Source organism: Pleurodeles waltl, chromosome 3_1 (assembly GCF_031143425.1).
Source record: "Pleurodeles waltl isolate 20211129_DDA chromosome 3_1, aPleWal1.hap1.20221129, whole genome shotgun sequence".
In the NCBI taxonomy this organism is placed as follows: domain Eukaryota; kingdom Metazoa; phylum Chordata; class Amphibia; order Caudata; family Salamandridae; genus Pleurodeles; species Pleurodeles waltl.
The window spans coordinates 1,511,089,625-1,511,110,499 of record NC_090440.1 but is presented as its reverse complement, the minus strand read 5'-3'; the positions used below and the strand labels follow the sequence as shown (position 1 = coordinate 1,511,110,499).

General features: G+C 43.1%; 1 long non-coding RNA gene across 1 annotated transcript in view; it reads right to left on the bottom strand.

Moving 5' to 3' along the window:
- Positions 1-5,873: 5,873 nt before the first annotated feature.
- Positions 5,874-20,875, bottom strand: part of LOC138285320 (uncharacterized) — a 41,690-nt gene continuing 26,688 nt past the window's right edge. The window contains exons 2-5 of the long non-coding RNA XR_011201567.1: positions 10,157-10,185; positions 8,395-8,630; positions 7,842-7,928; positions 5,874-6,420 (exon numbers count right to left, since the gene is read on the bottom strand). This is a non-coding gene — a long non-coding RNA (uncharacterized lncRNA). The remainder of the gene's footprint in view (positions 6,421-7,841; positions 7,929-8,394; positions 8,631-10,156; positions 10,186-20,875) is intronic.

Sequence of the window (20,875 nt, the reverse complement as noted above, 5' to 3'; positions counted from 1 at the left end):
ACTTGTATCAACAAGAGTCGCACTGGAACTCATCTCAGATTTAGGGCCTCATTATGACCCTGGCGGTAGAGAACCGCCAGGGCCAACGGGGGCGGGAGCACCGCCGACAGGCCGGCGGTGCTCCCTTGGGCATTCTGACCGCGGCGCTTTGGCCGCGGTCAGAAAGGGAAAACCGGCGGTCTCCCGCCGGTTTTCCACTGCCCCTAAGAATCCTCCAAGGCGGCGCAGCTCGCTGCGCCGCCGAGGGGATTCTGACAATCCTTACCGCCATCCTGTTCCTGGCGGCTCGCCCGCCAGGAACAGGATGGCGGTAAGGATTGTCGTGGGGCCCCTGGGGGCCCCTGCAGTGCCCATGCCAATGGCATGGGCACTGCAGGGGCCCCCGTAAGAGGGCCCCGCTAGTATTTCACTGTCTGCGTAGCAGACAGTGAAATACGCGACGGGTGCAGTAGCACCCGTCGCACCTTCCCACTCCGCCGGCTCGATTACGAGCCGGCATCCTCGTGGGAAGGGAGTTTTTCCCTGGGCTGGCGGGCCCGCCAGAATCAGAATGAGGGCCTTAGTCTGCCTGTCAGACCCAGATTCTCCCAGATTGGGATTGCAAATCGCTTTCTAACAGACTTCTGCTTCCCTATTCACCAAAGTACTTATTAAAATGTAAGTAGAACTTCCTAGCAGCATGCAGTTCCACAGGTATGTGGCACTTGAGTGCAATGACCTAGGTGTGCATGCAAATCATGATCATGGATGTTCTTGCAATTCTGTGTCTCTTGTAAGTCATGCCTTACTGGAAGTATATGATGTGGACAAAGGTCTGCATTCCCTGACATGTGTGGCGCTAGGATTGGTCAAGGGTTTGCCTTCTCCTATTTGTTGATAGACCTTACCTGTGGTGTGTGTGTAGAGCCAAACACATGTCAAGCTTTCTATAGACTCCTGGGTGTCCATGTTGTTTGGAATTGTTCGTTGTTTTTCTACCCCCCCACCCTCAAACACAGGCATGGGTTTGTGAATAGGGTACCTAGGACTGATGCTACCAGTATGTTACACAGATATGTGAATAAGTGAATGTTTGTTCGGAACCTAGTATACACACTCAGGTATGGCACATGAGTACTATACTAGCAAGTCCAATTACAACTTGCAGACCATGTGGCTTTAGATTTCCATCCCGTACACTGACATCTGTAGCCCAGGCATTGGCGGAGGATGTGCAGCTTGATTGTTAATTGACAACTGGATAGAACTCAGATGCCAAGTTTATGCCAGTTGTTACCCATCTTGTAGGGTTTGGATGTGCTATGTGTGATGTGACTTTTGTAGGCTGGCCTGCCATGTACTTCCTCAGGGACATTCAATGATCTGTATGGTGATATGAGCTGTTACAAGTACAGTAGATGTACTGTCTGATTTACTTCTTGTGCCATTTCACACAATGCAGTTCCTAATGTAAATTATTTGTCTTTGTCTTCACAGCTGCGAACATGACACCCATCCAGGTCCATGAGTTCCCGAGACGGGCTATGAGGTACCAACATATCCTGCTGGTAGAGTTGGGGTTCAGACGGATGGGCCGAAGATACCGGAATGAACGGGCCTCCGGAGCATGGAGGGCTTTCCCACAGGGTGGCCCTACTTTGCCCACCACAGCCACCACCAGCACAACCACCACTTCCACCCAGGTGGCACCACCCACAGCTGGAACTGTTGTCCCAACGTCTGCAGTTGCTCCAGGCCCCAGCAGTGGAACACCTTCAGGGCAGCCAACAAGCATTGGCTCTACACGCCCACACACATCCTCCGCCGGTACCCATACTTCCCCAGCTGCTACAGTTGACCCTGCAGCTTTTCAGGCAATGGAACGTAAAATGGACCGTGTGCTACGGAAAATCAGTCACCTGCAGCGGGATGTTCGACATATGAACAGGCTTGTGCGGTCCATAAAGCAGACCCTCCGGAGGGCCAACCTCTAGACTTTTTGATATGGACATGATTCCCTCCCCCCCCTCCTCTTTCCTTGTTCTCATACTTAGTGGGCTTAGGGGGCTTAGTGTTAGGTTAGTATAGGCTGTTAGTTTAGTTAGTGTTAGTGGGTGGGGGGTCCTGATTCTTTCTATTTTTACTGTTTAAGTGTGTGGGTGGGTGGGGGTCTATGTTGGGTTTCTTGTGTGTTTACAAAAAATAAAACATCAAATTTTTTTTCACACATTTTTTAAAAAATACAAAAAAATATATATTTGTTTAGAATAGTATAGTATGTGTTTAGGTTAGTATGTGTTGTCCTCCATGTGTCCCGTCTCATAAGGGGGGTGGGTGGTTGATGTTTAGAACGTTTCGTTACATGTGATAAGTAAGTTTAGGTTAGGTTAGTTAGGGACAGTTGTGGGTAATGAGTAGTTAGGGTAGATTAGGGTAGGTAAGACTTTTCCCTGAGTTTCCTCTTCTGTGATTACCGTTTAATAAATATATAGTGAACCCTTTATAGTATGTGTTAAATGCTTGTTGATCATGGCCTTGGCATTAGTGTACATTAATTTTGACCATGTCGCAGGGACTAGTGCTTCCAGGTACTTTTACGTGTGAAGGTGATCTGTTCCATGTCTTCTTCTTCTGATGTGTGTGTTGCCTCCTCTGTCCTCGGTGGTGGTGGTTGTGAAGGGGAAAAACACACCTCAGTGTTAGAAGACGTGGAGTCAGACATCCCGGTCACTGCTACCTGTGAAGGTCTTAAGGGCAGTACTGCAGCAAGGAGGTTCTGCTGATTCTTAAGAATAGCAGCCACATCACGATGGTAGGCAGCCAGGTCGGCCCTGAGGGGTTCCTGATTGCATTTGTGCATGCAGTTGAAGGTTTGGGGTGCGAGGTGTTGTGGCAACTCCCTTACTGCAGTGGTGAATTCCTTGACAGTTTCTTGTAGTCCTTGCAGGATGGATGTTAGGGCTTGAATAGCTGCTGCCTGATCTGCAGATGACATCATGCACAAACGCACCCCCTCTAGGCTGGCTGCCATAGTTTGCATCCCCACCCGCACCTCATTGGCCAGCTCCCACTGTACCCCAACTACAGTTCTCCCAAAGCTGGTGCCTGTGTCGTCTGAGTCCTCAGCTGTATTGGAGCTGGCAGGTCTTACAATTGGGGTGGTGGGTGGATCCTCTGTGATGGCTGCTTGTTCTGTGCTCCTCCTTGTGACTGAGGGTGGGGTCTGGAGGGTTCCAAGGACATTTTGGATGGTCTGCTGGGGAATGTTTGTCAGCTCGTCATCCATGTCATCAGGGTATTCCGGGACAGGCATATCCGCAGGAGATCCATCGTCCTCTGAAATGAAATGAGGTACAATTAATGTGTGTGTGTTGTAGCATTTGTGATGTGACATGCCTGCCTTGTGATGATTTCACATTGTGATCTTGTTTCCTGTTCATTGCTCCAGTCTTTCAGATGGGCATTCTCCCAGGCCTATGGCCCACCTGCATGTTACATGTATAGTATTAAGTTATTGGACTTCTCAGCAGCATCTCCTCTACTCTTGTTTTAGGCCAAATGGTGATTTGCCTCCTTCTTGTCCTACTCAACCCTCCGTCTACATCCATTCTCATGGTGAGACCTTTCACTGGCTGTGGGTGTTCTGATGGCACTGGCACCACACTTAACAATCTGGACCTGCCCTAGTCTCTGATCTTTCACATCCACTTATATGTAGTTGACATGTAGCGCATCCTATGCATAGCATTGTTATGGCACGATATGGATGTTGGCATTGGCAATGTGTACAGCTGATGTTAGGGAATGTGTGGTACATAGGATTGCCCTGATAGTCGTAGCAGTGTCCTATTTCCTCCTCTGACTGTGCAGGTGTATTTCAGTGACCTGTTACATGTGTCCTCTCCCTCAATGCTGTTGTCTGAACAGTATGACATTTGGGATGTTGCATTGTGACCCAGGCACAGGATGGACCCTGAAATATGCAGAATGGGTGTGACCTTAGTGCTGTGTAGCTCCTAATGTGGATGACATTGGCTGATGTTTGCGACAACTACGGGCATTCACATTTGACAGGACTGGAGCCTTTGTCTTGTTTCAGGGGATTATTGAAGTTGTCATCCTCAACCCTCTAATTTAGGTGTGTATGATCCATGGGGACGTTACTGCCATTGGCTACTTGAGGTACACACAGAGCGGAGGTGGTAGTGGCAACTGTTGTCACTGTTACATTCCAGTTGTCGGTATGACTAGAGGTTGTTAATTGGGCCCTAGTTAATGTAGGGGGTATAGTGGCTGACGTGTGACGGGATGTCAGTTTGACGTAGTGCCCTTCCCTCCTGGCGTGGCTTTACCTTTGCTCCATCGTTGGCATGGCAGCATGCCCCCATGGGACTGTTGTTGGTGTAGTGTAATGGTGTGCCCCAGCTTCTCTCTGTGCAGGCCATGCCCTCATGCCATACCCCTTTACCCATGCCACTCCATGAATATGATGACTTCCATGCATTTTGTGGTCAGTATCCCCCCGCTTACATTTGACATTAGTGCATTTTAATTCCCCATGCGACTTACCCTGCATGTGTGTTTTCTCCTGATTGTCTGCGCTGTCCTGTCCTTGAATCCCTGTGACTATCTCCTCAGGGATGACGGCTGCGACCATCTCCTCCATGTGGTCCAGGGCCTCCTGGTATGCTGGACTCCCACCTCCAGTCTGCAGTGCTGCCTTCCTGTTCCTGGTCATCTTTTCCTTGGTGCTGCGCTTGCAGTCATGCGCACGTTTCTTGCACTCAATGACTGTTCTGCCTACTTCTGCCACACTGTTAATCTTGTCAACAATTTGTTGCCATATTGCCTCTCTCCTACTGATTGCCAACTTTGAGGTGACAAACAGTTGGTGCTGGTGTTCCGTCACCTCTTTAACCAGAATTTCCTGCTCCTCTGCACTGAGCCAACACTTTGTTTTCTTCTTAAAAGTGTCCTGGTTCTTGTGTGGGTCCTCCTGACTGGTTCCTGGTCTGTTGTCATCTTCCTGGCGTCTGTACAGGCATCTGGGATCCATTTTGGCTCTCCTCTGCTGAAATGGCTGTGTTCGTGGGAATTTTGACGCTATTGCGTCAAAAAACGCTGCATATCCGGTTTGCGGTGTCGTAAATCGACCCACAGTCATTTCCGCTGCGTTAACATCATTTTGCTTTACGACTTGATGCTGGGGTGTGCATAAAAAAAATGACTTACACCTGTGGTTTGCGCCACAGTGCGTCAAAGTATAAATTTGATGCCCGCACGGCGCACCAAAATGGCGTTAGCCGGCGGTAATAGTTTTGACGCAAAACTGTTTCGGCGCTGTTTTGCGTCAAAAAGTATAAATATGGGCCATAGTGCTATCATTGTGGTATTCTGCTCTCAGTCTTCCTAAAGTTATGACATACGGCCCTCAAACTTGCTATTTTCTTTCAATGTTGTTGGCAGTGATGCATAACCCTTTAATTAATCCTACAGTTAGAGTTCGCATAGGTGGGAATGGCACCTTCTGATATCATGCTATCCTGCTACTGCAACCCCACTACTCCTTAAGAAGCCACGTTAGGAAAAAAAACATAGTAAGAAGACTCCCTCGCTTTCTCTATTCAGGTAATAGAAGAACTATGGATTGATGTGAACTTGTTTAGTTCATGATTAACCTACTGTGTGTACTGGGTTTTTGTAGGCAAAATGGGCAAGGGCAATCACCCTCTAGTGGTCAATAATAGTTGCAAGGGCCTATGTAAATGACATACACTTCTTTTAGCAGATAAAAAATAACAGGTTACACTCAAAGACAACAATGCAAACTAAAAGTCTATTACACCAAAAGAAAGGTTTGAAACACAAATGAAGTAAAAGAAAATCCCCTTTATTATTTACAAATAGAAAACCCTTCCTCTCCACCCACAACAGTCACACCCTCTCTCTGAACAAAAAACCCTGTTCCAAAAAAGTCCAACCAAAAGTCCAAAGTCCAGCCCAAATCCCTCCTCACCCTCTTCACTCACAGCAAGTCCCTCCCACCAAAACAAACAAAAATTCAAAAGTGCTTTAAACGGGGACTGTCAATATGGGTTCAGAGCTGGTTGAGGCTCTTCTCAATACTGGTGAGCTGGTGCTCCATCAGGTCCATCCACTGCAGGATGCATCATAGCAATGCCCTGTTGGAGCAGGAGGGTATAGCAGCAGGTGCAGTCTGAGACCCTGACTGCTGGTGATGGTGCCGGTGATGTACTGGCAGGGAGGATGGGGGGTGTTTTTCTGCTCTGTTGGGTCCTGGGTCTGAGGCAGCTATTTCTGACACTTCCTCATCAAGGATCACCAGACAGTGATATTCTGTCTGAATGTTCCCCAGTCTCTGCTGCCACAGACGGGCCGCTCTTGCCTGGCTGGTTGTTGGTGGTTGTCGGGCAGGAGTGGCTATATCAAGAAAAAGAAGAATAACAAAATGCAAATTTGTTAACAATGCTCTGACAAACATGTCTTTAAATGTTGCTAGTGGGAGGCACAGTAGCACTATATTGCTTGTCCCCTAGGGATGTTGGAATTTGATGTGATTATGATTAGGAGAGTCACAAGGACAATATTTAATTTGGTTACCTACACACGCCTCACATAAAAAGCACGGACTATCTTGTAAAAACAATTAAGACAGAATAAGACCAGATTAAATAAACAGTGATGTAATTTTTTTCTTTTAAAGGCTTTTCTAATAACTAAACAGACACATATTTAATGTAAAAATAAAAATGAATTACCTCTCATTATGATAAGTAAGGCGTTATGAACTATGGAGTACAAGTTGTTGTGCCAAATAATTGGAGGCATTCTAGCCAGCACTTCAAGCACTTTGCTACTGTCTGCAGCTCGAGCAGCTGCAGCTGACAATAATCTATCTTTGATTCCAATGGCCCTGCTCTTCCTGACATGTCTTTCACTTAGTTTAGTTTCTACCCAGACTTCAAAGAGGCAGGTGGATAAATAACATACCACATAAATGTCCTCTATAAAATGTGGATATATTTATTGTGACTGTCGTAAGTAGATGGAGGGAGGAAACAATTCACTGCACTGCAGGGAAAAGAATAGGCTATATAGATTGAATCGGGTGCATTTATCACAGAGTATCCCCTACACCAAACTTGAAATCAAATTGGATACTTTCTAGTCCCACTTTACTCACTGGTCTCACCCACCATCACACATCCTTTCAACAAATTGATTCTCTGGGCTGTAAGGAAAATATAGAAACTTGATTTATTCTCCTGCAGAGTGAGGCAGATGGATTAGGCAGGTAGGTAAAGCTTTTGCTATACAAGAATATAGGGGTGCCACTGATCTCTCTACAGAAGAAAAGCTCCCTTCTTTATTCATCCAAGCAATTCCTCAATTGTCCCCTAATTTCCCCCCTATATACACCCATAGCCACTATGATTTAAGATTTACTTTCTCTCATCCAATCTTTCACACAAATTCAGAATCCTTTATCCATCCATTCAGTACCCACACTATCAACAGTTTCTTCATTCATGCTTTTACCATCCATCCATTTTCCCAATACCAATACTCACCCACGCATCTTTTTTCATCCACCCACAAATCCTTTCCTTTCACTGTTTTCACCTATCCTTTCTTTTGACTTTCCATGCTTTCACATTTCCATCAAGTCAATATTTTCAGCATACATTATGTCTGCTTTTGCTGAGTTGGAGATAGAAGAGGCCATAAATAACCCAACCACCACTGTAGCTGTAATGCGGGGATTCATGAATCTGATTACGACAATACCCTTGTAGCTAGTGAGTACAAGTAATTGCCAATAAGCAAGCAATGTGTCTTACCATCACCAATCCCTGCTGACGCATCCCCCCCTGCTCCATCTGCTCCTGCAGCAGTCAAACTAGAGCCAGATGCACTGGTTGGTACGTCTATAAAAAACAGTATACAGTTTTTAGCTGGCAGGTACACCTTCCATTCTTCATTTTTTTAAATAACAAAAAGCCAACCGAAATACATCGTTACAGTTTGGTCTGCACTGTAGTATCTTCTGTCAGCAATATCACTCTGGGCATTTTGTGGGAATGTTATTAAAGCTAGGCAGTCAGGCCAAACAAAAGCTTTGCGTAATAGAGGGGCAGAGCTATAGCCTATTATTGATGATAACTCTGTATCAGTGAAGAGCAATGAAGGGGTGGAATACTAAATAGTCAATGAAAGACAGAAAAAAGCATAATGCATTGATAACAGGAATTGAATAAAACTTGGATAGGGGTGTTGGTAAAAAAGGGAGACAGTATGAAAAAGGTAAACAGGCAAAATTAAAAGTACTATAAAAGTGGGGAGATGTAAAGGTTAGAGAAATCATAATAATATTAAATAATAGGATTTACTGACATGAGGAGAGCCATCAGCGTTGGAGCTGGTGGTCGGTACCTCCCCAGCTCCTGTTGTACTCGTCGGTGCAGTGTTCCCCTTCTTGCCCTTGGGTGCTGATGTGAGCACATAAACAAAAAAGTGATGCCACCTCTTCCTCACTGAAGATAGGCCGATGCTGTACCCCTTGACGGTGGTACCGCCCACAAGACAGGCGGCCACTGTTGCTCTGCTCTGCTTTGGTGCTGGGTGGGGTACTGCAGTAGGGTGAAGAAAAAAAGAAAATAAACAGGAGGAAAAAGAAGGAAGGAAGAAATAAGGGAAAAATAAACAAAAATACAAAAAGTCACAAAAACCACAAAAAAATTAAAACAACAAGACACGCTAATACAATACATTACAACAATTAGGGTCAGATTGAAAGTTGATAGTCCAGCACCTTAAACATATTGAAAAATAAGATAGCTGCATCCATGCAAAATAAGTGGATTCCCGTTGTGTGCAATTTTGAAAGAGGGTATGTACTTGGTGTAGCGTTTGATGTCAAACGCAACACGAATGGGTGCAATGGATAACTCTGACCACTTGTGGAACTCCGTACAGCGCAACAGAGTTTTTTGCCACTTTGTGGAGTTTTGCATAGCCTGACTACACACACTGCATCCAGGCCTAGTTTTTATTGTTAACTTAAATGTATGTGTGTTCTGTGGTTGGTCAGTGTATACATGTCAGTATAGTTTACCATATTAGTCTATGCATGAGTGTCTGCTTGGGTGTGTAGTGCATACACCAGTGTGTGCCTGGGTGTGTCAGTGTATGTATTAATGTGTGTCTGAGTGTATTAGTGCAAGTCTTAGCACCATCCTGGGTGTGTTACTGTATACATTAGTGTGTGCTTGGAAGTGTCAGTGTGTGCATGAGTGTGTCAGTGCATGTATCAGTGTATTCCTGGGTGTGTTAGTTCATCTGTCATTGTTTGCTTGGTTGTGTCACTGTCTGTATCAGTGTGTGCCTGGGTGTGAGTGTATGAATCAGTGTGCGTTCGGGTGTGTGAGTGTATGTATCAGTGTATGACTAGGTACGTTAGTGCATGAATCAGTCTCTGCCTGGGTGTGTTAATGTCGGCATTAGAGTGTGCATAGATGTGTCGGGGTGTGCCTGGGCATGTTTGTGCACACATCAGTGTGTGTCTGGGAATGTTAGTGTATGTATCAGTATGTGCATTGGTTCATTAGTGTTTGTTTGAGTGTGTGCCTGGGTATGTTAGTGTATGTATCAATGTGTGCCTGGAAGTGTTAATTTATTCAATAGTATGTGCCTGGGAATGTTAGTGTATGTATCAGTGTTTGCCTTGGTGTGTTAGTGTATTCATCAGTGTGTGCCTGGGTGTGTCAGTGTATGTGTTAATGTGTGTCTGGGTGTGTCAGTGTATATATTAGTGTATGGCAGACATGTTACTGTGTGTACCAGTGTGTACCTGGGTGCGTTAGTGCATACATCAGTGTGTGCCTAGGTAACTTACTGTATGTGTCAGTGTATGCCTGAGTGTGTTAGTACATACATCATTGCGTGCATGATACATGTGTATATATATATATATATATATATATATATATATATATATATATATATATATATATAGTGCACCTGGTTGTGTAAGTTTGACTGTGTGTCTGGTTGTGTTTTTATCAGTGTGTATTAGTTTATCACTGTAATTACTATAACTGCTATGGTATATTTTTAGGTGGTCTATGAATGCAGAAAGATGAAGTAAGTTACCTACCTTACTGTAATAAATGAGTGTTTTAATCTCTGCAAAACAAAAGAATACATAAATAGAAGTTAAAGTTTATTATTATAAATGTCTTCATTAAAGTTTCACTGTAATGAAAATGGTGTTGTCAATAATAAAAGACAGCAAATTTATATAATTGTAAATAAAGTATAAATATAATTTAAGCAATTTATTTTCCCTTTTTCACTGTTGTCAGCGTATATACTTTAACATCCTAAATGAAGTGTTGTGTATAGACTCATCACTGAACAGTGGGGAAAAACAATCATATAGACTGTAGAAAAAAACATAAGTGCATGGTATGTTATTTCAAATTAACATTACTATGTATCACACTCACTACATATAAATAGCTAACTCATTTACCTACACTTATTAAGTTTTGCAATACATATATGCTTAAGGTAAGTATTTTTATATAAAGATTTGTATAATACAATATAAAGAATAGCAGTATATGAAGAGCCTTATAAAGAAATCAACCTTCATAGGTTGCATGATGTTGTAGAATGTGGTAATTCATTAACAAGGAAAAGAGCATAGCACTGTTCTAGTTTTATTTCTTTTTATAATTTTGCCACAGTTCTTGAAATATCTGTTTGACTGTAACTCTCTTCTTATGATTTTTTGTCCAGCCAGTACAACTTTTGAAAAACAGCTTAAGATCCAAAATTACGTTTAACTTTAATATATTTAGTAGTATGTATTTCTATCAAGAACAGTTGTTTGTCCTGGTTTTTGGTTTATGATCTGTTTCCAATTTAGTGGCATGTCTGTTGTTTTATTCTACGAGTAAGTGCAAATCAGTTTTTGTAATCCCTTATGTAGACATCACCCTTGGTAGGGCGTATGATGTCTTAACTTACTGTATTAAAAGTTCCACAAGTGTACTATTCAATTTTTTCAGTAGTTAATAAGGTAATCTCCGCTTGAATGTAAGGTTGTTGTCATTACGCTTTGTCCATCTGATTGTGTTTTTTTAATTAGATGGTGTAGTGTCCAGATGTGATACTTAGTCCTTCATGAATAATAATGGCTATCTCACTGTATGTTTTTTTCAAAAATAGAGATTTGTCTAGCTTTGAATTTTGTATTTCCAATTTAGTTCCATTCGCAGAGCATCACTGTAACATTAGGATTATATATTTGCCAGTTTTTCCTATAGTCAAAGTTGATAGGAGTTCTAAGTGACGTTATCTGCGTGTAATATTCTATAATACATATTTAAACAATGTGTCAAAACTGACTGTTTGCAGTCTGATGAAGTTAAGATAAGTAATCTTTCTGAATCGATTTGTCTTTTTAATAAAAAAAGAACAATTTTCCCAGTCATGCTGCCATGAGTAACTAAATCCAAATAAGTTGTCAACAGGTACCATCACTTCTTCTAAAATACCAAGCGGCATATTTATAGTGCCCTAGCGGCACCTTGCACCACATTAACGTCATTGTTTTTGATGTAAGTGTGGCCCAACAAGGCCAAAATCCCAGCGCCTTATTTACAGGGATTGCACCATTCTGTAACCCTTTGAGCTACATTATGCCTGCGCCAGGCATAATGTATGCAAAGGGGGGCGTTCCCCCGTTAGGGGAGACAGAAAAATGGCATAAGGAAATCTATGACCTTTCCTCATGCCATTTTTTACTGCACTTTTAACGCCTGCTCAAGAGCAGGCATTAAAAGGCGCCTTCCTTTCTTTATAATGGGGCCCTACGTACTCTGCAGGAGTAGCACCAATATTTTGGCGCTACTCCTGCAGAGTACATCAATAGCGTCATAAAAAATAACACTATTGCCCCCTACCCTGCACCATGGTGTGCCGTATTTTAAATATGATGCACACATAATGGCGGTAGGGGGGTGCTAAGGGGCGCAGGGAAAGTGGCGATGCATTCGGTGCAGCACCACCTTTCCATAAATCTGACCCCAAGTATGACCATCAAAAATTCCTGTGCAAGTTCTTAAGTGTTTTAAGTGAAGTGTACAGATCCAATGTACAGCTCTGCAAGATCTTTAATACAGGATGCAGACTACGTTTTTGTGCTCTCACTGCACAAGCACTCTAACAAGGTAAAAAGAGCAGAGCACAATTTTTTATCTTTTTTCCGTTCAATTGCATCAACCAGAGGAGGAAATCAGAATAGTGCATTGAACATTGAAACTACATTGGCATAGCAGTTGACTCCAGACGGGTTTGAGAACTCAGGAGTGTTACTATTTGTTTCTCCAAAACTTCTTTCTTCTCTGTCTTGCACTATTTATCAAGCATGTTATCATGATCCCTTGAAGCCGTTCATTTTGCTATTATTCTAGGCTTTTTGCAAACCGGATGCTGTCCTAAATGAGGAGCATACATACTTCTTAAACAGTTGTACTCTTTCACACAACTTGAATCAGCATTTAGGAGCATATCTATACTTCTTTTGCGCCAAATTTGCGCCATTTTTTTAACGCAAATTCGATGCAAAACTAACTCTATATTTATACTTTGGAGCAAGATCTGTCTAATGCCACATTTGTGGAATTAAAGTCATTTGTTTGACGTGGAAACCTACTTTGAGTCAATTAGATGCAAAGTAGGTGTTCCTGTGCTAAAAATGACTCTCTGGCCTTAGCGCCATATTCATCCCCTCATACTAAAATCAGGCACGGGGAGGAGGGATCAAATAATGGTGCAAAGCCTGCTTTGCACCATTATTTAACGCCAAGGTCAGGGCAGGTGTTAGGGGGCCTTTGGGCCTATTTCCATGGTGGAAATCCATGGAATAAGCCCACAGGTGCCCTCCCCAGGCCCCAGGGACACCCACACCAGATGGCCAGCGGAGGATGGGGGACCCCATCCCAGGTAAGTATAGGTAAGAACAGGAAAATATATATATTTTTTTAAAGTGCCATTGGGGGGCCTGAAGTGGGGCCCCCTACATGGCACTGGGTGCAATGTCCATGCCCAGGGGACCCTGGTCCCCTGTGCTGGCCATTGGGGTGGTGGGCATGACACCTGTCTTTTCTAAGACAAGAGGCATGTGGTATGGATGGTTTTGCATCAGTAAATGATGCTAGGCTGGTTAGAGTCATTTTTGTTTTTTTACTCTAACCTGCCTAACGTAATTTTGTGGTGCAAAATCCCCTTCAACCCATTCCGCCAGCCCGAACAGGCTAATGTACTTTGTTTTTTACACTAGCCTACCCTTTGCACCGGCTTCCACCATTCCATAAATATGGTGCCCGGAGGGTGCTCAGAAATGGTGCATGCCGGTGCTAAACCTTTTGGTGCAAAACTGCGTTGGTGCAGTATAAATCAGGGCCTAAGTTTACTGTCATTGAACTCTAACAGATACAAACCATACAAACTTCTAACATATGACAGTGTTACATATGACATACCTTCCATGAATATGGTACTACCAATGTTAATGTGAATGCCGAATCTACACTCAAACCTTGAAATGTATGTATTGTTACAGCATATGCTAGAGATAGTGGGAACTGCTTCCTCAAAACATGCAAGTATTGTACAAACAATAAATGCACAATAGACCTTGCTATCTCTTTTGCACCTTCAAGTTTATCAACGTTAATTGCTAGGGATTCAACATCATTCCTGTTCGGAAAGAAAATGAAATCAATTATTTTACCCATGGCACCATTATCTAATCCCTTTTCAACATTTATATTACACTATGAAATTACACTAAATTTTTTGCAAACACTTAAATACTTTTCTAATCCCGCAGTTTTGGAAAAAGACTTCTCCAATGAATCCAATTTTGAATGTACTTTTTCAGTCAACAGTACTCTCACTCCTTGGTGTTCCATTTTATCAATTGCTGTCAGATCCAATTTTCTTCTTTTTCAGATGAAGTAACTGTACATTAAAAGAAAAACATTCCTGAAGAGTAGGCACTAGACACCCAATAGATTTTTGCTGTTGAATAAAGTTATACATTAGCTGTGCTGCAGACTTTTTCATAGCAAGTATGTTCTTTATAAGTCAAGTTTCCAAACAATGTTTTCCTTCTTTTGAAAGAACTCCTACTCTAATATCCTTCAGTATATTTGCATATTCAATGCTTGACACATATTCTAAGTAGTTCTTTGTATTGGAAATGTAACCAAATGTTCACATTTCCAGTAAATTTCTTCTTGTAGATGTTTCTTGAACACAGGCTGCCCATTTACAGGGGTAAGTTGTAATAAATCACTGAAAACAGTTACATGCTTTCCTCCAAAAAGTACATCAAAGTCTATTTTCAGTATCTGTTGCATTCTTAAGTGTACAAAGGCAAGCATTACGTTTGAGGCCATGCTCATTTTATCAATGATTAAAATTTCAGTTTCTTCAACCTCTTGAAACTTTCTGACATACTTCACTCAATAACTTTTGATACTCCAGTTTATTATTGTCTTCTACAGGTCGCATAAGAAGCAGATGCAAAGCAATTCCTTTGATGTTGTATGCCGCTAATCCAGTAGGTTCCATTACTATATATGCTAAAGTGCAGACTATAGTCCTTTGTAGGTATGTCATGAAAATATGGATTAAAATGGTTTTCCCAGGGCCAGCTTGACTGCTCGTTGAACATTTACATTCATTCTTTTCACTGAGGAGTCCATGCTATACTTTTTTGTTTCATTTCCATATATATGTCTTTCTGCTGATCATTCAGTTGCCCAAGTAAGTGTTCTAAATCAACATTTTCTGATCTTGCCTGTTGCTTTTCAGTCTCCACCTCATTCATAGCTAAAGCTGCTTCATTTTCAATTATTGGCTGCCCAAGACGATCTTGACTTAGAGGTCCAGAACTCTGGCTACTTTGTGAACTATCCTTTGTTATCTCAGCAGCAATTGTTTCTTCTTGTTCAATTTCATCATTTAACATTTTCAGGTAGTTGGGAAAGACAACTCTGAATATTGTCTTTTGCTGCGTTGAAAGAATCTTCATTGCAGTCGTACTGTCCAGGTAATTTCATTTCAGACCACCAAGGCTTGAACAGTTGCAGAAGTGCTATTTAGAAAAACTCTCTTTCCTCAGAAGTTTGACAACTACGTTTTCTGTGATTTATTAAACTACCTTTTGCATGTTGAACCAAACAACCATTGCAACCAATTACGGAATATTTTCTCTCGTCTACATTTTTCATCACACTGTTTCTGTAACTATAGTGTTGCAGATTCTCATCGAGACATATGTTTTCCAGGTGTGGACTTCTTCGTGGATAGTAAGTATCAAGAAAATGTGATTTACTATTTTTGTAGTATCTGGATCAAACTCTGCAAGTTACTGAATTTCTGGGACAGACTTCAAGACTCTGTTTCGCGTGGTGGCAAGGCCTAGAGCGAACCAAAGAATTCCCCTAGACTTTAAATACAAGCTATCCGAAGTCAATCTTTTGCAACTCTAATGGTAACCTATCTCGCTATGAAAGAACATTTTGAAGCTGAAGTTGTACAATTTCTTGGTTAGAGATTTTGCTGTCGAAATCCCCTCACACATTTCCTTCATTTCTCTCTTCTCTGATTTTGTAATGTGCGAAGTGGCATAGCGAATAACAGCAATGGAGTAGTCTGCAACAAACTATGGGCCAGATTGTGAGTTCAGCTAACGGGATGACTTCTGCCCCCATACTGGCTACCTCCCCACTGGGCCCATTACAAATTTCCCACTGGGCTGCTGATGCCCGCAGGTTGCCTCAGCACCCTTGCAAAGCTCACTGTCTGCACAGCAAACAGTGAGCATTGTGAGGCTCCTGGGGAGGAGGACCCCTCCACTGCCCTTGCCAACTGCATGGGCAGTGCAGAAGCCCCTCTGTAGCCCCTTGCATCTGTTCTCCACCAGCCTTTTCATGGTGGTGAAATTGCCATGAAAAGGCTGGCAGAGAACCAGATCATAATCAGCAGGGCAGCGCTGCCTTCAGTACCGCCATTGCTGAGTCTGACCTTCACCACCATCAGCCCGTCTGGAATAAAGATCCCGGTGGAGATGGCAGTAGGTGGGCGGAGCTGCCAGCCAACCTAGTAATGTGGCAGTTGAACCACCTCAACCGGGTCGGTCCAACAGCCACACGAGTGTGGCAGTCTGAGGACCATTGCACTTGTAATCAGGCCCTATATGTCCATATTTGCATTCCATAATTTCAGAATGACAGAATTACAATAATCAATATGCTTGGAGATCTCTGCTCTTCTCAAATTATATGTATTTCTGGGTGATTTTCATGTCAGTGTGACTGACTGCAGATCAAATGCTGTTCACTCTCCCGATGGAAATGATAGGTCTTGGAAATCCATGACAACACCTTGTATAATATCTTCCTTTACATCTGTATCTTCGGGGACAATGCTTGCCACGTCTATGTTTTTGAAACCATAGAACCTGCTGTCTTAAGCCTTTGTCATTATTGTCATTTGGAATGGTGCATATAATATACTGTTCTATAAAAGACTGTACAGAATCATTACTGTCAGATCAAAATTTCGGTGCATTCTTAATCCATAAAGGCATATGTATAAGAGGAGCACCTCTTGCCTGGTACTCTACGCCAAAAGAAATAAGTAACTTCACCAAGAGGAGAATTTATTTTATGGTATATGATTGACAGCATCACTTGAAATTTGTGATTAAAATACCTACACACATTAGAAAGATTCAAATAGCAAAGTTCTCATGCTGTCTTCAATAAATATCCTTAATGTTAGAGTTTGCTCCTCTTATAAGCTCAGATAAATCATCCCACGCATACTCTGCACAACTCTGCACTACTAAGTGTGACAAACCAAGTAGGTGCATCTAAGTTTTGGAGCATGGATTTAAGTTCTCCATGGAATGTTAATGGATTGCGGGTTCCAGGAAGGAGGAGGAGAATATTTGAGTTTTTGAAAAGGATAGAAGAAGAGGCGATTATTTTACAAGAAACCCACCTATTAGAAGTAGAATGGGAAGAGTATCTCAAATATTTGAATTGGGTGGGATTCTGCGCATTTACTAATCAATCTCGTGTTGTGAAGGGGGTGGCAATTCTCATTAAGAAGTCGGTTACTACGAAAGTTGCAAAAGTCATAAAGGATTCTTAAGGAAGGTGGTTGATTGGATTGTGGAGGTTGCCCTTTATGGGGTTTGGTTTACTATTGCTGGTTATTATGGGCCCAATATTGATGACCCCTCAGCATTTCAAGACCTTTACAGCCACCTTCTGGCTGCTAAGTACCCGATTTTAGTGGGGGGGACTTTAATATTTTATTAAACTCCACTTTAGACAAATCCAAGATACGACTCACTGTGAATTCACCCAAAACTCGCCAGTGTATAAAACAAGGAATGTTAGATCTTGGCCTGATAGATATTTGGCATCAGAAAGGTGGGGTAGGATCACAGTTTACATTTAACAACAAAAAGTATGGCCATTACTCCAGTATCGATTTCTTTTTATTAAAGCAACAGTTGAGGGATATGGTTAGATCAGTAACTCACGCACCGGCACATCTTTCGGACCATTCAGCTGTCAGAATGCAGGTTTGTCTTGAAATGTTTCCATCCATTCCTAGGTGGACAGTCAATCGTGCTCTTTTTTTGGATGCAGTGATAGTAGAAGGTCTGAAGAGGGACACTAGAGAATTGTTTTTACTTAATTATCGATCTACTACACTGCAGCTACAGTGGGATGCTTATAAAGCATCCATTAGAGGTAGGTTAGTTGCTTTGGCTAACTGGTATTATCGGGAAGGCAAGAATCCGCTTAAACAACTAGAGCTTCGGGTCGCCGGCCTGCAGGAGGCTACTCAAAGAACTGAAGAGAGCCAGTTGGGCTCCCTGAACGCTCAGCTGGAGTGGGTTAGAAAGGATTTGGGACTAAATCTTGAGAAGAAAATTAGGAGGTCATGGAAATGTGGCAGGTTTGCTCACCATGAGTACACAGAAGGTTGGGGGAAGCTTTTAGCTTGGAAGACCAAAACAGATCGCTCCATGAATTTTGTTTCCTCTATTAGATCAGAGGTTACTGGAGCCCTAGCTACAACTGAAGCTGAGATAGAGGAGGCATTTATAGGTTTTTTTCAGAACCTTTACACTGAAGACCTACACATTTCCGAATCGTCTGTAAGAATTTATTTGGATGCCCTTCATCTTCCTCAGTTGTCAGAAGAGGATCAGATACAAATGGTCAGGGAGATAGATGGTGAGGAAGTGTGGGCTGCAATTCAGATCTTAAAGAAGGTGAAGACTCCAGGCCTGATTGTTTGCCTAATGAATTATACCGTAACTTATGTGAGGAGTTAATTCCTTTCATGACAGAACTGTTTAACCTTCTCCTACAGGAAGGGGCTGCCATGCCTAAATCCTGGGATGAGGCGGTTATTACTCTCCTTCTAAAGCCAGGAAAAGATCCAGCTGCTTGTAGCTCATATAGGCCTATTTCCCCTCCTGAATTTGGATTATAAGATTTATACACATATTTTGTCCAGAAGGCTTCAGGATGTGATTTGTAAATGGATACAAGCGGATCAGAAGGGATTCGTTAGAGGATGACAACTGCATGAGTTAACCCGTGATTTGCAATACGTTATGGAAGGTTTTAGGCTGGGTTCTAAATTTATTGAGACTATTCAGGCTATATATAAGGCCCCGTACGCTAGTATTTTGATAAAGGATCGCCCCCAGATTTAGGATTGAGAGAGGGACGCGTCAGGGTAGTCCCCTGTCTTCCTTCTCTTTGATCTATATAATGAGCCTTTGGCTGCTACAATTAGAGCAGATATTGCTATACCTTCCTTTAAGTGCCTGGGTTGGGAAAAAAGGTGGCTTTGTATGCGAACAATCTTATGATTTATACTGGCCATTTGCCACTGGTTTTTCCTAGAATCCTGCAATGTTTAATAGACTTTTGGTGAACTGTCAGGTTATTCTGTTAATTCTGAGCAAACTGAAATTATGTGCTGGAACACCACCTATAGTAGCCCTTTAGTCAAGCAGCAGATCAGATATTTGGGGGTTCAAGTCATTTCTGACTTGAATGATTAAGCATATTTCAATTTGAAAAGATTTGTAAGGAGACTCGTACTTTGCTTAAGACCTGGCCTCGGCTTCCTTTATCTTTTATAGGGAGAGTTAATGTGTTTAAAATGATTATTCTTCCCAAATTTACTTTTCTGTTTAAAAAGATACAAGCAGATTTAGGCCCTCATTATGACCCTGGCGGTCGGTGGAGAAGTGGCGGTATTACCGTCAACAGGCTGGCGGAAAGAAAAATGGAATCATGACCATGACGGTTTCCGCCATCGTCATCTGCCACTTCTCCATTCCGACCGCCAGGGCGGAGACGACCGCTGGGCTGGAGACTTGGGTCTCCAGTCCGGTGGCCATCACAAGACTGCCGGCGGTATCACGACCCTGCTGACCGCCGTGGATTTCAGGTAGTTTGGAATCGCCATGAAATCAATGGCGGTAGGCACTATCAGTGCCAGGGAATCCCTTCCATGGCACTGATAGGGGCCTCCCCCACCCCCCACCCCCACCGTGGAGTCCTCCCCCCCAACCCCCCACCCCACTGCCGCCACCCACAGGTGGCAGGACTCTCCTCCCCACCCCTACCCCGAACATTGCAACACACCCCCACCCTACACGCATACAGACACCACCAATACACATACCCGCACGCATACCAACATACATACAAACATACACACACACAGTCATACATGCACACATACATACAGATATGCACGCACACATACTGACAGACATACAAACAGACAGACATGTGCACATTTTCAACCACACAGCACCCCCTGCATGCATTCACACAGTCACACACCCCCTCTACATACTCACACACACACACACCCATGCACGCACACAACACACAACACCCTCCCACCCCCTCCCCTAACGGACGATCAACTTACCTTGTCCGTTGATCTTCCGGGAGGGGATGGGATCCATGGGGGCTGCTCCACCCCCAGCACCCTGTCAACAGAACACCGCCACACAGAATCACGGAATGTGATTCGGTGGGCGGTGTTCTGATGACGTGGCGGTGGAGGTGGAGCAACCTCCACTTCCCCGCCGACCACCAGTATGGCTGCTGGTGGCTCTACATCCGAAAAAGGATGGAGGACTGCCAGCAGTCATAATTCGCCGAGCGGAAAACCACCTGCACTGGCGGTCTTCAGCACAGCGGTTCCTCGGCGGTCTGTCAAAAAGACCACTGAGGTTGTAATGACCACCTTAATTTCTTTTGTATGGTCCTCCAGAGGGGTTAGGATCGTTGGCATAAGTTATGCAGGCCTAAGGGTAAAGGGGGTATTGTGACTCCTTACTTTTATAAATATTATTCGGCTTTTCATTTGAAGAATGTTCGGTTTTTACTTCGTGACAGTTCAGAATATACTTTTTTGTGAGCTGCAATGACTCAAGAGTTTTCAGCTGCTGGTAGCTTTTTCTTGTATAAGTTTGGTCATCCCAAATTGTTTTAAAAAAATTGTTTGAAACTTCTCAAAGATGCTGCTAGAGTCTGGTGGCTGGCTCGGCAAGCACTAGGTATTCATTATTATAGTTTTTGGGCTCTGATTTCGGAATCGCCTGGCACTCCTGAATTTCTTTTAGATAAATTGGCTCTTCCATTGAAGGGTATAATGAGATGGGGACAAATTATGGAGTCCAGGCTGCTATCCTGGTGTAGGCTTGAGGAGCTAATGGATTATAGGCTTTCTA